Source organism: Danio rerio, chromosome 8 (assembly GCF_052040795.2).
Source record: "Danio rerio strain M-AB ecotype USA chromosome 8, GRCz13ab, whole genome shotgun sequence".
NCBI classification, from domain to species: domain Eukaryota; kingdom Metazoa; phylum Chordata; class Actinopteri; order Cypriniformes; family Danionidae; genus Danio; species Danio rerio.
Window position 1 is genome coordinate 33316534 of NC_141028.1, and position 18310 is coordinate 33334843.

Here is an 18310-nt window from a genome sequence, read left to right on the forward strand (position 1 = left end):
TGATAAAAATGCATTTTATTGCTGGAAATTTGGAAATAATTTCACCTTGAATTCCGACAAGAGCACATATATAACAGTTCAGTACAAAATTTGTTTGCCAGCTGTTAAAATACTTTCAATAGCAAAGGCTTCAATGTGGAACCTGAGGAGGCATCTGCAGGTATGTAACCTTGCCTTTGTTTATTTCATAAAAGCAAATGGTTTTTGTCATTATCGTGAGTGCACAAAAATAAAAACAGACCCTTTCATTTTGATTGATATATTATGACTCATAAAGTTATCGATTTGTGAAATTCAGGCCACCAACAAACTCCTCCGGCCAAAGCAATTTTATTAGATTAACAGTGTTGAGCAGTAGCGTCGCTACAAGTAGTGATGCTACTAGCTTAACTACATGTCTTAGTAGCGAGGCGGTAGAGTTGCTACTTTATAAACCAAAAAGCTTTTCAGTAGCGAAGCTATTTTATTAGTCAAGTAGTGCAGTAGCATCCACACAAGCTACATTTACAGATCGCAGATCAATAAGTGACGGCACCGACATTCACAGAGCTGTGAGGCCAGTGTCTAGCCGATGAAAGGAAATCTTCATGATATCTAGAATGGTGATTTGCCACAAAAGTCACCCTGCACAGCTAAAATTGAGATTTTGTAACAACAATAAACACTTTTTTGTTGTTTTAAGGTCTGGTTTTGTGGTGGATGTACTTTAAAATTAAATCACTGTAATCTTATTTTAAGTGATGAAAGATTTTGAAGTTCTAACAGTAAACAGAGTGCTTCTGTAAGATCATAACTGCTCTGTATAAATGCTTGAAAATTATTTAGTTGAAAATGTACATTAGAAACTTCAAAGTAATCAAAAAGTTATCAGATGTAATCACTTACTTTACTTTTATGAATTAATCGAAAAGGTACACTACTTATTACATTTTAAATAGGGTGATTTGTAATCTGTAATCTATTACATTTCCAAAGTAACCTCCCCAACACTTGTGCTTACTTTGTAAGAAATGTAACTTTTGGATAACATTTAAGTCTGTGTCTGCTGTCTGGATGAGCTTGTTTGTTTTGTAATAAAACTTCTATGGTTTGACAAATGTCAGGTCCTTTTACAACTAATGTGATATGTGATGTGAACAACCCTCAGTCTGAAAAAAAAAAAAAGATATTTATGTCTCTACAGTTGAGGGATTGACTCAAACTAATCTTCCATAAGTGGTCTGTAGAAATTATTGACTTTAATTGTCTGTAAAGTGTGCAATAAACCTGTTTAATGCACAGGTTGTTCTAGTCAGTTTTGATCACTGCTCATGATAAATGTACTTCCCTCAATAAATGGGAAAACAGTCATTAATTCATTCATTTACTTTTCCTTGGCTTAGTCTCTATTTCAGAGGTCGCCACAGCGAAATTAACCACCAACTATTCCAGCATATCTTTTACGCAGCAGATGCCCTTTTAGCCGCAACCCAGTACTGGGAAACACTCATACACCCTCATTCACACACTCACTCATACTCATACACTATGGACAATTCAATTTATTCAATTCACTTATAGCGCATGTCTTTGGACTGTAGGGGAAACCAGAGCACCTGGAGAAAATGCACACAAACACGAGGAGAACATGTAAACTCCACACAGAAACTGGCCCAGCCGACACTTGAACCAAGCGACCTTTTTGCTGTGAAGCAACAGTAAGCCACTATGCCACCCAGAACTTTTTGGTGAATTAAACACTCAGATATTTTATTGAAAATAAAAAAGTAATGTGTTCCTTTATTTACTTGAAAATGTAATCGAATTACAGAACACTTATTACCCTATAATGCATTATTCCAACACTGAAGTTAAGGGTGCATGTTTTACAGTTGCATGCAAGTCCAGCAGGCACAGGACGTCAACATGATATCAGATTGACATTGTAACCTAACATCGTGGGGACGTTGTACTTTATTTGAAAATGAAATTTGGGTTGACGTCAGAATCCAATGACAAGCCAACATCAGTGTCCAGCATACAACCTAAAATCAACCAAATATCAACGTCTAATGATGTTACAGCTTGACGTTGTGTGGACGTTACCACTATGATGTCTATTAGATGTTAGATTTTGGTTGCCACACCTGATGAATAAATGTCAGTATTTGATGTCAATTTGATGTTGGATTTTGGTCATTATTCAACATAACCTAAAATCAACCAAATTTCAACATATGTCAAAATAGCGTCCTTAGACGCTAAACATTAAATTTTGGTCACCTTAAGTTACGACCTAAATCTAACCTAATATTAACCTCTTATGACATTCCAGGGCTGTACTAGACCCTGGAATAAAAACAATGCTCCATCTGTCCTGTGCTTTCACAGGCTCAGTGTTGTTTAAAAATCAAAAACTGAGCACCACAAGAGGACTGTCACAGTCACTGCAGCGAGCTGAGACTCATTATTACATTCCTCAAAGGTCACAACCTTCTTTGACTATTGTAAACATCATGCAACCGTTGTCTATATTCATGTATTTCACTTTAACAAATGACTATCTTTCGATCTCCAATTAAAAGAAACTGTTCTTTCAAGCTCGAAAGCAGCTCCCAGCAGTTATTGTAAATCCCACTACAGCCAATGGCCTTGCTCAATTCTGAGTCTCGTAAATGACAAGAAAACAAACAGTGTGCTTCAGGAAGTAGGAGGTGGATGGGGTCGATTTTAATTAGAAGGCAGATCAATTTTTGTTCCTGTTTACCCTTTCTGTTCATTTGAACTATATGAATTAAGTCTTTTAAAAGTCATACTGCAGACCTGGTACCTTAAAGCAAGAGGGAAAGTTAATGTTATACTAGGACATACTGTACAGATCCTCAGCAGGGTACGCAAGGATAAAATGATTGCTTTTTCACTTGAAAGCTCCCCAGTGTTCAGGACAGTTCTCAAAGGCCCCATCCCATTTAAAGTAGACTCTCAGAAATAAAGCAACAAAAGCTGTCACTGGGACGGTTTCCTTTCACTGTGGTACCTTTTTACTTTTTAGGTACTTTATGAACACTTTAGATATACTGACATGTACCTAAAATACCAATATCAGCCTTTTAGGTACAAAGATTTAGGTACAACTGCCCGATTGATATAGTATGACATATTATGAAGTGATTTCCAGGTGTAGCAATGAGAAACCGGCTTGTTTTTTTCATGTAAACAGCATCTGGTACAAATACAGAAATAAAAGTTATTGGGATTGTTATTTTTATTGGGTTAAATTATTTACATATTGATACAGTTACTTGATTTACAGAACATATTTCAAAGCTATTATATTTTATTTTAGTTCTCATAACATTTTTTTTTATAACTTTATAACAAAATAATGTCTCAAAAAAAATATAAACATGTCTGGAAAACTTTTTTGTTGCAATTTTTTTCAAAAATCCTTAAATGACATTTTTATATGAATTGGAATGTCATTAGTATAACTAACAAAATAAAAGAAATTGCTTCACTTAAATCAAAAATCGCACGCACACACACACACACACACACACACACACACAGTTATTTAAAAACATCTTTGTACAGTTCCCTTCTCACACTCTTTACTGAAACTACATTGTTCTTTTGCAATGTTTTGAATGGCCTAAAGACATATGTCGAAAGACATAATTCAGTAAAGACAGTCTACTAATACTCAAATGAGAAGTAATTGGCATGTAGTTGCAATTAAACTTTTACTCAACAAAATAGGAACAACAAAATTTTTATCAACAAAATAGGTTGCAATAGGGACAAATCAAAATAAAGTCCTACCAAAATAAATAAAAGGGTGTGACAAATTGCTGATTTTCCTTCTTTTAAAAAAAGGACCATGCTTTAGTTGAGCTAATCTTGGTCAGTTAATTTGGTGAACCGTAATTTACATTTACTTTTGCAGTTTGAAGTTAAGAACATTTGGACTGAATAATTAAAAAGAGACCGATCGCAGAACTGATGTAATTAATAGAGTGATGCAGCAAACATAATTGCTGTTAATAAAGCACACTGTCAACGTTTTTTCCCCCCTCTCAATACAATCTCACTTAAAGCATACTGGGAACACATCCACTGGCCAGTTAGGTATGCAAAAAATAACTCATCTTCACTACACAAAATTGTAAAATTAACTTTAATAATCAAGTTTAAGTGAATTGAACACAAAAAAGTAAAAATGTTTCAGTTAATTGTACATAAGTAATTTGAACAAGCAAGAAAAAAAATATCCGTGTTTGTTTTAGTATTACGCTATGCACTTACTGTACTGTAATATTTTTTCTATTTTTAAGCAGGGCCTCATCTGGACTGTGAAACCTGGTAAATTCTGATTACTCAAAACATTTGTAAAATCTTACTGCCTCAAAACATTTGACTAAACTGACTTATTTTTTAAGTTAGTCTGATTTTTTTCTTTCTTTTCTTTATTTTGTGACAGGAGCGTTATTCAATAATCAGCACAGCTCTCTGTCACACTCCTCGCAATTTTGATTATATATCAATTGAATAATTAGATAAACAATGTGCAGTTTGATTTCACACACAGGACAAAATGTATAATTAAATGTTAGCAATAGCAAATGCAAGTGTATTGCTCAGTTCTTGCTTAGTGTTGTATTGTGTTAAGTGCAGTGTGTTGAACATGTGCCTGAAAAGTAACTGTCAATAAGATCATTTGTTTATATTATTTGCATGACTATAGTGGTGGACCGTGCAGTATGTAAAGTCTTAGGGCTCTATTTTAATGATCTAAGTGCATGGCGTAAAGTACAAAAAATAGAAATCTGCTCCTGCGCAGTCAAAATACTCTTCTAAGTTTTATATGTATATAGTAATAATATATTTGTACACTTTATTATTTTGTAAAAATGAATTTGCCCTCATAAACTTTAATCAAATACCATAACCTTCCCTCTCACCTCCCACCCAAATGACTACACTCTGCCTTCCTCCGTTCTCCAATATTCTTTCCAATCGGTTCCCAAAGAATAAAATCATGCACAGCCCAACATTTTTTTTCAGGATTGTTTCAAGTGGATGTGCTTCATGATAGTGGGAAAAAAGTACAGCTTCTGTCTCACAATTTTAATAGAAATCTAATTTTGATTTCACACAAATTGTCTCTGTTAAGCACATTGCTTTGACTTTTTAAGTATTGAGTGACATTTTATTTAATTAATTTTACCATTGAGTGAGAGAATCTTAAGATTTTAACTGATGACCCCAATGACCCCTAAGCTGTTCAGAGGCTAACTGAAGCGACAGCTACACCTGAGCCCCTCCCTCTCTTTCTGTGTGAGCTTTATCTCTCTGTCCAGCATGAATTATGGCTTTGCCCTGCTGATAGCAAACTCATTACAGTGTCACCAGTGAGAGATCACATGACAGCGTCTCTGCTAGCTTTAGGTTAGCACAGAAGAAATGAATTGGCAGAGACAAGAGTGCTGAGCTCAGCCCTGCCATGTTCATCATATCTTATAGCTAGAAAGATATTTGGAAAGGGTATAGAGGATATAAAGGCTTTTAGTAGTCTGAAGGAGACTGACATGTTTATCAGGACATAAAACTGACTGAAGTAAAATGTGTGTGTTTGTGTTGTATAGGTTTATGGGTAAGTGGTGGTTTTTACATACAATACAAAGTAGATGGAAATCCAGGTTAGGGGTTGCAGTGTTAACAGTATAGTTAAATGGGTTGACTGTGTACTTTGCCAAGTGTAAAGGAAAATGGTCAGTTATTTGCTCTGCTAAAATTCTAATGTTGCCCATTGTGAAACTGATTCTTAGAGATAACACAGAAATGAAGCACTGATAAACTGTATGGCTCTGTAAAAGATTAACAGCTAACTGTAAAGGAAACCATGTTTTAGATGTAAGAAAATATAAAAAAAATATTTTAGATTTGTGTTCCATCAACACTTCACTTTCTGTTTAAAACAGGGGTCACCAATCTCGATCCTGGAGGGCCGATGTCCCTGCAGGATTTAGCTCCAGCTTGCTTCAACACATCTGTCTAAATGTTTCAAGTATACCCAGTAAGACCTTGATTAGCTTGTTGAGGTGTGTTTGATTAGGGTTGGAGCTAAAATCTGCAGAACACCGGCCCTACAGGAACAAAATTGGTGACCACTGGTTTAAAACACTGTTTGCAATACATAATCAATTCCATGTGAGTTTACAGTTTTTCTTGTTTGCTTTGACCTGGTTAAAGAAACTAGGTTCCACTTCATTTTCCTTTTCACTATCCCAGCAGAGCAAAAGACCGGTCTTGCAAATGTGTAAACTCTTTCTCATTGGGTTGACACATTTTCCCCACCATTTTTCAAAACAGCTAACACGGATGTCATTCAAGCAGTCCAAACTCCATTGTTTTAGTTATGGTACCCAAACAGAAACCATCTATTCCTAACTATTAAAAACTACCAACATCAATATGAATTCAGTGAAGCACCGGTTTGACACTACTTCACACAAATCTTCAAAAAGCAATCAGTCTGTAAACCTTATAAAACGGTGGAAGGTCTGTGTTGTTCTGTGACAGCATGGATGAAGGAGGTCAATAGTGGCTATGTCTTATACTCCCAATAGATTTGACTGTATATTGGTTTACATGTGTTTTCTCTAATATTTACAGTATTTTATTACTTTTGTCTGTTTTTACAGTATTTCAGTTTTCAGCCACAGTTTGAAAATTGTCATGAATTCAATGTAAATGTAATCAAAGCATTTCTTATTCTGGATTCAATTCTTTGCAAAAAGGCAAATTTGACAGCCCAAATAGAAAGACAACAAACGGCATTGGCAATAGGCTACAATGACAAGCAATGGTGGTGCACTGAGTTCTGTATTTTGTATTTTGTTGTCCATTGTGTAATGATTAATTTAAAGAGCTCATATACTTGTTTGCAAGTTGTGTTGTTTGAAGGTAAAACTAGCTTTTGTTGCACATATTAAATGTTTTGACACGGTATGTGCCTTTTGCAAGTAAAATGTGTCATTTTGACCATGAGTGCCGCTGTTTAGGCCTGTGTGTTAACTGTTTTGAAAATGTGGAGTTTCAGTTGACAACTACATCCAAACAATCGAGAAAAACTGTAATAAAAAAGGGCAGAAAAGGGTTTACTTCAATGTCAAAAATATCAGTGATTTATTGGATACAAATTAATAATTCGATGAACAGAATTCTGGTGTCCTCAATACAAAGCAAGAATTAAATTCAGGAGGTGTGCAACGCCTCTGCGTTTTCTTGCTCGAATATATACAGAGCTGATATTAAACAGGTGGTGTTTAGTGGAATTTATCACTTGTAAATCATTCTCCAGTCCTCCATTGGCCGCACCCACCCATACATACTTCCTCTTTTTCTATGGATTCTCAGCCTTCAAAAGCATAAGACTTCATTCATTTTTTTCAGCTTAGTCACTTTATTAATCCAGGGTCGCTACAGCGGAATGAACCGCCAACTTATCCACCACGTTTTTACGCAGCGGATTCCCTTCCAGCCGCAACCCAGCCACAATCTCTGGGAAACATCCACACACACTCATTCACAAACACACACTTATACACTACGGACAATTTAGCCTACCCAATTTACCTGTACCCCATGTCTTTGGACTGTAGGGGAAACCGGAATACCCGGAGGAAACCCACGTGAACGCAGGGAGAAAATGCAAACTCCACACAGAACTGAACTGACCCAGCCGAGGCTTGAACTAGCAACCCAGCGACCTTCTTGCTGTGAGGCGACAGCACTACCTAATGTGCCTACCTATCTCATAGCTGCAGAGCTGAAGTTAATTTTCGACATTCAGGCGTTTGGATTTCTATCAGCTTCTGCAAAAATGCTTCATTAGTATGACGTTTCATTAGAAGACCTTTGGTTAATATATCACCATAAGCAATCCATGTTAATACATCATTATTCATGTACTGTTCTTGTAAAAGGTTATCGATTTGTCTATATTTGACCCAACATTGTGTTACAACAGCCCAGCATTATTTAATAGTGTATCCTCCTTGTTTGTAATTGAATTTAAATAAATGTCTGCCAAATGAGTAAATGTGAAACATCGAGTCCCAATATAAAAGTAAGCAAACAGGCAGATTTTTTTTTTTTTTTAAACAGATGCAGGTAAACAGGATTGGGAGGTAAGTATAACTGAACTTGTAATTCATTGATGATAATAATGACTTTTATAGTGTCATTTACCAAAAGGACCAAGGAGTGAGCAGCAGCTGGTGATCAATGATTTACAAGATTTGGTTTGTTGGTTTTCGTTATTATGCAAATCAAAATGGTAGATACGAGCAGCAAACGTACACTTCCATTAAGTCCTAAAACAGTCACAATGAAGTTTTTGAAGTCTTGATACTGACCACCCTGCATGACATTTAGTTAAATAAAAAAGCGCTGTATACTTTGCTCAATAAATGTAAACTAATCATATCTCACATTTACTAATAACTTTTAAACAGTTTAAAGCAATTTATATTTTAAAACAAGCAGCTTTAAAGTGTTAAAGTGTTGTTTCACTTGAATTGTTGAATTGTTGAATTCCAACCCAATTTACCACAAGAAATCACTTATTGCATCATTGGCATGTTCCAATGGTAGCATGAAGGCATTTGGTCTAGATAAAAAAATAAAATAAAAAACTAATCCTAAATGCTTTTTTAAATCATGAATGTATTACAAAGTTTTCAGAATTAATAAAAAGAATTAAGAAATAAATTGAGAGAATGGAGAGATACAAAATCAGTCGCAACTCAACTGACAATTGACAAATAAAATCAGAACCTCACGATATAAACTCTCTAAACATTTATTGCAGTTATGAATTTTTAAATGACTTTTTTGATAGTTGTGAAATGTTGTAATGTTGTCAGAATGATTTCACACTAGTTAATTTCACTTGTTTTAAATTAGAAACAAAGTATATTGATACTAAGGGTGCTTTCACATCTGTGGTTCGGTTCATTTGGTTTGGACCAAGGGCAACAAATGATACATTGTAGTATTTTTCTGTTGTTTTTTGTCCTTTTTGCACCACACTGATTGCTTTGGTCCGAACCAGTTAAAAAGAAACAAAATGCAGTCATGTGACAAAATCCACATCACTCATTGGCTGGATGTTAATAAAAGTATTTCCTAAACTGCCTCAAGTAAAAAAAAGTGGCAAAATGTCACTTTTTACTAGGGAGGGATGACTGCACTAGCTGATTATATCCCTGGTCATAGTTTACTATATAGTTTGTATACATTGCTTTAGACAAACTATACATTTCGAGAATGAAGGTGCGGCTAGAAAACAATGTTTTAATGCATTGTAATTGGCAAAAGCGCATCGCAAGTGACTTCAGGAGGAGACGTGAACTGATTTAGCTAAACTGCTACATGGTCATCTTCCAGAAATATTACGAATCATCAGGTAATGTTTTTTCCTCTCTAACTCTGTTCAAAAATGGTTGTTAAAGCATCATAAGATGAGACAGTGCATAGGACTACAGCAGCTGGATTAGTCCAAAAAGGCACAGTACTTTTTGCGATTGGATCTGTTTTATTCGGATCATGATCTTACCCCAAACAAACCGATCCAGGTTCATTTGAAAGTGTACCGAGACCACTTTTTTGGTCCGCTTTTGGTGCGCACTCGAGTGCAATTTGCTACATTTACCCCTGCCCAAACGAACCGCACCAAGAGGGAAAACGAACTCTAGTGCGATTCAATTAAACTAAATAAGGCAGGTGTGATAACACCCTAAGACACAGGTGACAATTCCAGTTCCTGCGGGGCAGCAGCTCTGCAAACGTTCGAGGTTACTAAAGTAACCCTTCGTTCCCCGAGGAGGGGAACGGAAGCACTATAAGTGGATTTGATTGTTAAAATCCACGTATGGGAGATTCGGTTCAGAAGCTACTCGTCTGAAAGAGTATTGAACGGGCCAATTAAGAATGAATTGGCAGCGCAAGCCTGCGCAGGTGAGCGGCATAAGCAATCAACTGAGTATATAAGCTCACCTGGCGCCAGCAGACGCTATCCTTTTTAAGCTGAAGAGACTTTTAACAGCTAAGGGACAGTCATTATGGCGACGGAGTATAGTGCTTCCGTTCCCCTCATCGGGGAACGAAGGGTTACTTTAGTAACCTCGAACGTTCCCCTTCGGGGGGAACTCCAGCACTATAAGTGGATTTGATTGTTAAAATCCACGTATGGGAGCCCATTGAAAGCGCCATAATGACTGCACCTTACCAACACCCCCGATCACATCATGGGGGGCGCGGTCCTCCAACGTGTCCCTGGCCCTAATTTATCCTACTTCAACAGAAGTTTTACGGATTTAGATATATTTTTTGGGAAGTCGTGAGCATCTAGATAATTATAGGAAAATACGACAGTACGTTGGGAAGCGTGCAATCCCGATAGGGAGGACGCTGCGGAGGCCATCCGTTACCCAAGGGGGGATAGGTGGCAGAATTACATATGGACTAGCCCTAAAAAGGGGGAGTACGCATAGCAAAAGAGTGGTTAGCGGGGAGGGAAGACACGGGTCCGCCCAGGGGGGGGGGACTTAACCGTGGCGGAATAAGCATATGGGATCGCCTAGTGGGGATCACGCATAGCAGGCACCTTTACCCAAAACGCGGGCTGACCAGCGGGCAGACCTACAACATAGTGGGCCAGCAAGTGACTCCTCCGCTGAGTCAGTGCTGGGGGCCACGGAGGAATCTGCAGGGCTCACCTGACGGGGAACTTTACTGACAGATAAAAAGGCGCACGTATCTCCGTGTTAGGGAAAATGGCGCAGCAAGCGTGTTTCAACACCCTACCGAATTGTTTCCTCAATCACCAAGGGTTACCTAATACCCTTGAGGAAACCGGCTCCACTCGCAGATTGTAAAACCTTGCAAATGTGTTGGGTGTCACCCAGCCCGCAGCTCTACAGATGTCTGTTAGAGGGGCGCCGCGTGCGCGCGCTCGAGAGGATGCGAAGCTCCGAGTGGAGTGCGCACGCGCTCTCGGGGGACGCGGCTCATCTCGGCTCTGATAGTGAAAGAAAGGCATCCACAATCTAGTGGGAACTTATTTCGGTACGGCACTTCCCTGCTGCCGACCGCTATAACAGACGAAGAGCTGCTCAGATGATCTAAACTCTGAGTGCGGTCCGGATAATACGCAAAACGCGAACTGGACAATAAAGAAGGGCTGGGTCTGTCTCCTCCGAGGGCAGCGCTTGCAGGCTCACTACCTCGTATTAAAACGGAGTGGTAGGAACCTTGGGCACATATCGCGGGCGGGGTCTCAGGACGTGAGAGAAGCCAGCCCAATTACAGGCACGAGTCACTGACCGAAAATGCCTCCGGGTCCCCGACCCTCTAATCGATATCAACGCGACCAGCAGAGCTGTCTTCAGGGACAGAAATATACTGAGTCGAGGATCGAAGGGATCTGACGCGAGGGCGAGATCCTAAGAGGGCATGAGAGGGGGCGGATTAATTCGCTTAGCGCCCCTGAGGAACCGGATGATGAGGTTATGCGTTCCCACGGTGCTGCCAGCCACCGCGTTATGAGAGCGGAGATGGCAGCCACGTAACCTTGAGTGTGGAGGGCGACAGCCTGCTCTCCAACTTCTCTCGGCGTAAAGAAAGCACAACGCTGATCTGGCAAATTACAGGGGTCTTCTCAGCGAGAGACACGCCATTCAGTGAATAGACTCCACGTCAGGGCATAGGCGCGCTCGGGGAGGGGGCTCTAGCCCGAGTGACGGTATTAGCCACCGCAATCGGAGGTTACCTAAGTCTTCCTCGCGTCTAAAAATCTCCAAAAGATTGGCGAGGGTGCCAGGTGGTGCCCTGTCCCTGAGAGAGTAGGTGCTCTCTCGAAGGGACTGCCAGGGGAGGGCTATCGCGAGGGAGAGCTCTGACATCCAGGTCCGGTTGAGCCAGAGGGGCGCAACCAGCAACCTGTTCCTCGTCCTCCCTGACCTTGCACAGTAACTGCGCTAGCAGGCTCACTGGGGGAAACGCGTATTTGCGCGTGCCCCGAGGCCAGCTGTAAGCCAGTGCATCCGTGCCGAGAGCACTCGGTCAGGGAAAGAACAACTGGCAATGAGCGATCTCGGGGGAAGCAACAGATCGATCTGGGCTTCCCCGAATCGCGCCCATATCAGCTGAACAGACTCGGGGTGGAGTCTCCATTCTCCAGGACGCAAGGCTGCCGCGAGAGCGCATCGGCTGCACGGTTGAGCTTGCCTGAATATGAATGGCGTGCAGCGATTTCAGCCGCGGATGACTCCAGAGGAGCAGACGGCGGGCGAGCTGAGACATGCGGCGAGAGCGCATACCCCCTATACGGCTGATATACGCCACCGCCGCCGTACTGTCCGTCCTGACCAGCACGTGTTGCCGCTCCAGCACCGGAAAAAAACGGTGGAGAGCGAGGAACACTGCCAACAGCTCCAGGCGATATGCCAATGCAACTGGGTACCTTTCCACAGGTCCGCAGCCGCATGCCCGCAACGCACAGCCCCCCAGCCCGTGTTGGAAGCGTCTGCTGAAACTACAACAAGACTGGACGCCTGTTCTAGAGACACCCAGGCCTGTAGGAACGAGGGGTCGCTCCAAGGGCTGAGGGCGCGGCGACACAGCGCAGTAACAGAGACTCGGTGTGCGCGCGCGTGCCATGCGCGTCTGGGGACTCGATCGTGATCAGCCAGTGCTGAAGTGGTCTCATATAGAATAATCCGAGCGGCATGAAGCGGCTGCGGATGCCATATGCCCCAGGAGCCTCTGAAATAGTTTCAGTGGGACCACTATTTTACTGTCGAGCTCTCTCAGACAGTACAGCATCAGCTGAGCGCGCTCTCCGGAGAGAGAGGACCTTCGCCAGGAGGACAGCATCCTTCGCCAGGAGGACAGCAATCTCCTCTCGCAAGACAGGGGCGGACAGGGGGCTGACCCTGGTGAATACACACCCGCGACTTGGGGGGCCGTTTCGCGAACTGAATCGCATAGCCGAGTCTGATTGTGCGTATGAGCCACCGCGAAGAGCTGGCCCGCGCTAACCAGGCAGGCAGAGCTCCCGCTAATGGACTCATCGCTACAATCGCTGACGTACCAGCAGTGGGGCAGCGCGGAGTGGGTGTGCTGATCCGGGAAGCTTGCGGGTCCCACGGAAAAGCTGGAGGTGAGATATTTGCTCACTCCGAACCCGAGCTCCGGAGGGGAGGCTCGAGGGGTGGGAGAAAGGAGACCGTCCTCCCAGCGCTCGTGAGCCACTGGCGAAACGCACCGAATCTGCAAGCTAGAAAGCATAGCGTCCCAGACTGGCAGATTTCGGGCTGTCACATCTGGGGAAGTGAAAAGAGCCCTTTCATAATGTTTTCATGGCAGTAAAAAGTGCCGTTGGAAATGGGGCCCCGCCCTCCAGCGGGGAAAGAGCAAGTTCCCTCTTCTCCAGATGGCCTGTCCCAGGGGCGCTTCGCGGTCCGTTGCCGGACTTAGCGGCGTTCTGGGCAGGGGGGCTGCCTGCTTCCGAGGTGCCCGACGCGCTCGCTTCGCCGGAGGCGTGTGCGGGGGCGGAGCAGCTCTCGTAGGCGGGCGCCTTCGGCGAGGAGCAGGTATGAATGGCACGGCGGGCGGAGCGGGCTACGGACCGCCGATAAGACATCACCCACCAACTGCTCTCTCACCGCCTTGAATTCCTGGGTGAATTCACAGACAGTGTCGCCGAACCTGGCTGGGGATATGGGGAAGTCAAGAAAGCGGACTTTGTCGACTTTGCGCATATCAGCCAGGGGTGGCGCTCCTGGACCACTAATGTGGACATCGTCCTCCCCAACGCACACGCAGCGGACTCAGTAGTCCGAAGAGCTAAGTCGGCGGCGGTGCGAAGCTCGTAAGCCTGGGTTGGACCCACCCTCGTGCAGCTCGGCCAGCGCCTGCGCTTGGTAGCGCTGGTAGGTGGCTATCGCATGCAAGGCGGAAGCAGCCTGGCTCGCAGCTATGTAAGCTCTAGCTCCGAGGGAGGTAGATAACTTACAGGCTTTGGATGGGAGACGAGGCGGACCCCGCCAAGAAGAGGCGCCGCACGGATTTACCGCCATCGCGCACTCAACCTGAGGAATCGCCACATACCCCCTGGCTGTTTCACCGTCAAGAGTGGTTAGGGTGGAGGGACACGCAGCACGAGCAGAAAAAAGTGCTTTACAAGACCGCGTGAGCCTACTGTGCACCTCCGGGAAGAAGGGAACGCCCCTCTAGTCGGTCCGGCCGCGGAGCTGGGGGATAAACCATCTCCAACCCACGGCCGAAGCAGCCCAGGAAAGCACGGCTAACATGTCCGTTTCAGGATCCGTAGTGACAGCGCTCACCAGCCCGAAGGGGGCGAGCGGGTCTGGATCATCATCGGACAATGAAAGCCCACCCTCCGATGCCGCGGTGGACATCTGGTCTCCGGTGTCATCGGGCGTAAGGGCTACCATCTGTTAGACGGATCGCTTCCCCCGCCCGAAGCTTGGATGGAGCGCTTAGAGGAGCAGGAGGTCCGCGGGCCCGTGGGCGACGGATTATCTCTCGCTGAAACCCTCAGATCTGCCCGAGTGCCCGCTGCAGAGCAGGGGACAACTGGGGTGGTTCGCCCTTTTGCAAAGGCTAACCGCGATCTTGCGCAACAGTCATGGCATCGCAATGACGACATGAACTGCCCGCGAGCAGCGCATTAACATGCTGGACCCCCAGACATGTAACGCAGTGCCCGCGCCCATCATCCGAGGACAGGAAACCACCGCATCCAGAAACGCACAGTCGGAGCGCCGTCCTGAAAAGGACGTGCTGCACGACTGTGTTGCTCTTTCTGTGAAGTTTGCAACTTTATACGCACCGCTCTGGAGGACCGGACCCAAAGAACGCCAGGCAAGGGAGAAACCCAGCTCGACCGTCTGCCGCTGCGTGTACACACTCTGGACCGGGAGAATGCTCTCGTTCGCTCAGAACCGCTGGTCACAGCAGGAGGAACCCTCATCGACTCGATCAGAAAGTCTCTGAAGCGAAAAGGATAGCGTCTGCTGGCGCCAGGTGAGCTTATATACTCAGTTGATTGCTTATGCCGCTCACCTGCGCAGGCTTGCGCTGCCAATTCATTCTTAATTGGCCCGTTCAATACTCTTTCAGACGAGTAGCTTCTGAACCGAATCTCCCATACGTGGATTTTAACAATCAAATCCACTTATAGTGCTGGAGTTCCCCCCGAAGGGGAACTGTTGTTTCAACCCTAATTAAACACACTTGATCAAACGAATTGAGTCCTTCAGGCTTGTTTAAAACCTACAGGTAAGTGTGTTGGAACTGAACTGTGCAGAACTGTGGCCTTCCAGGAACTGGAATTGACACCTGTGCCCCAAGCCCATAGCCAGCCTATTAAAAGGGGTGGTTCTTTTTTCTGAAAATGTGTACCTTTCCTTTTTTTGTAGTTATTCGCCTCATGCAAGGTTTAAATACTGAATTTTAGTCACATTTTAAGCACTAATTTTTGCTGAATTAGCTGTCGGGTGCTAATCATAACCACATTTTTTGATGTACTAAAAATATGTGCTTACCGTACTATTTTATCACAAAGTATTTATTTATAAATTTGCATTTAAACTGTAAACTATTGCAGTTTTAGATGTTATACATAATGTTATAATATTAGCATTTTAAAATAAAAATTAATAATAAAGTAATATGAAAAAAAATCTTATTTTTAAATACAAATTTATTATCATCCATCATTTAGGAAAAAAATTAGGAATCTGGTAAAACTTGTTTTAAACTAAAAAGTGTTGCCTATAGGCAAATTAAAAACTGGCCATTTCATTCATCTTTTCTCAGTCAGAATTTGGCCACTTAAATAATTAAAATTTATTTTGCCTTCAAAAGCATTCTTCTATCTGTAATGTTCACAATTTATGATTGCATAGCACTTTCCAACTACACGAACTGGCTACGGCCCTGTAAGAGTACTATTTGTTTTGTTTTTTTCTCTCAGTGTCATTCTCAATAAAATGTGCATGTGCATCTCCCAATTTCTACAATTGAAAATAAAATTTTAAGTCATATAAATCAACAACTCTGAGATTCAAATGAAGTAAATAAATAACGAATTAAACTAGATCTGCAATATAACAGAATTGAAAGAAAAGGTCTCGCAATTTTGAACATTTTTCTTGCAATACTGAGATTTTAACAGTTCAGTTTAACAGCTCAATTAACAACATTTTATTCAACACTAGTATGTTGTGTCCATGGTAAAAAGGTAACTAAATCCTTCACTCTGTTTAAAATAACACTGATGCGCGTTTGCTTTGAAAGTAGATTTCCAGTACTGTTACTTATCTTGAAGCTAGATGGTTTGGTTTGAAGCATAGAGCTCTTTCTGAATATTTTTTTTAACAAATCCCACTGAAAATACAAAAATCACTAAAAAAATATTTACAGAAGTCAGGTTGCAAAAGAAGTGGGCGGTAACTGTTGCACTCAACGCCTTTATTCCTCACATTTTACATGCACAATAAAATCCACCATCGTTCATCCTGTGGGCTACTGTGCCTCTGTCCTCTGTTATAGTGAGAACTCTGCACTGTTATTGGCATGGCAACCCAGCTTCCCGTTGGTTTAGCCTGCCCACCATCTGTCTGCTCCCATATGGGTTTGAAATGATGCAGCATGACAGGAGCCAATCCCATAATGCACAAGGTGTGAGGACCCGGGGCCATGAAGACAAACTCGGCTACAGGCTTTGATGCTTCAAGGCATGAATGATGCAACTCCTTCTAAGAAGCACACAGGCATTAGAGGCCGTCCATCAGCTGCATGCTAGCAGGTGTCAGAGCCGCTCCAGAGACTCTTAGGAGGAAGAGGAAGATCAATGTCCTGGCTGCAAATCCTGCTCTTGTTAATAAGATGCCTGTACTATAGAAGATCAATCAGGTTTACACCATTAGTGTTCCAAACCAAGTCTGCAGCCATTTGAACTGTGGTAATCTGTTTTGATATGGAAACAAATGTGAAAGATGCTATTCAAACCTACTTTTTTATTTGCAAATGTGGAAAATGTGTCAGGCGAGGCTGTGGCGCAGTAGGTTGTGCTGTCGCCTCACAGCAAGAAGGTTGCTGGGTTGCTGGTTTGAATGAGTTTGAAAGTTTGCATGTTCTCCCTGCCTTCATGTGGGTTTCCTCCGGGTGCTCCGGTTTCCCCCACAGTCCAAAGACATGTGGTACAGGTGAATTGGGTAGGCTAAATTATCCGTAGTGTATGAGTGTGTGTGTGGATGTGTGGATGTTTCCCAGAGATGGGTTGCGGCTGGAAGGGCATCCGCTGCGTAAAAACTTGCTGGATAAGTTGGCGGTTCATTCCGCTGTGGCGACACCGGATTAATAAAGGGACTAAGCCGACAAGAAAATGAATGAAAATGTGTCAATTCCACACATTTAATCAAACCTGCAACATTTAGAAATAATATTGGCATATTGTAATATTAGCATAAATAATTAGCATTAGCATAACATTACTCTGGCCTAATTGTTTAAAGGTGCCATGGAATTGAAACCTGGATATGAAAATGAAATATCATGAACACTCAAACCAACCCAGGCTCATTCTGAAAACAGTTCTGTGGACGTTTCTGGACGTTCCTTTTGTTTTCGCGAAGATGAAAGATAAAGGTCAATGATGTCATATGATATATAACAGCTTGCATGTTTTTACATAATCATTGTTACATATTAGGTCTTTAGTGACTTGGAAATATTTCTTTAAAACAGATGTGGCGTGATTTTCATCATCAGCACTGTAAAGGATCACTATTGAATGCATGTAGCTCAATTTGTCCGACCGCACTGGAAAGCCTCTGTTTTCCAACATCAACAATGCAGTGAAGAAACAAGCAGAAGCAAAATATTAGAAACTAACAAATAGAATAAATATTAGGACAAGTGGAAATAATACCAATAGGTTCATTTAAATAATTTTGTTTTATGGCAATGCATGCATGAGATCAGATTGCGCATCTTGCCACATTTTAATATCAATTCAGATTTTGAGATATTTCCTGAGAAAAATCATAATTTAAAATCCTTTGCTTAAAAATATTTGTAAACACTATAAATGTATGATAAAGATGCATGATGTATGATTTCCTTTATTATTTTTTAATGATGATCATGACAAAAGTATATTTTTAATTAATCATGATTCATATCACAATAAATAATATGTATGCAAATCAAGCAGTATTTGTCACGTCTGACT

General features: G+C 42.2%; 1 long non-coding RNA gene across 1 annotated transcript; it reads right to left on the reverse strand.

The window, feature by feature from the left end:
* Positions 1-4452: 4452 nt before the first annotated feature.
* Positions 4453-18281, reverse strand: LOC147835671 (uncharacterized). Its single transcript, XR_015498097.1, has 3 exons — positions 16386-18281; positions 9178-9808; positions 4453-8678 (listed from the first exon to the last, which is right to left on the reverse strand). It is a non-coding gene; the product is annotated as an uncharacterized LOC147835671 (long non-coding RNA).
* Positions 18282-18310: the final 29 nt, after the last annotated feature.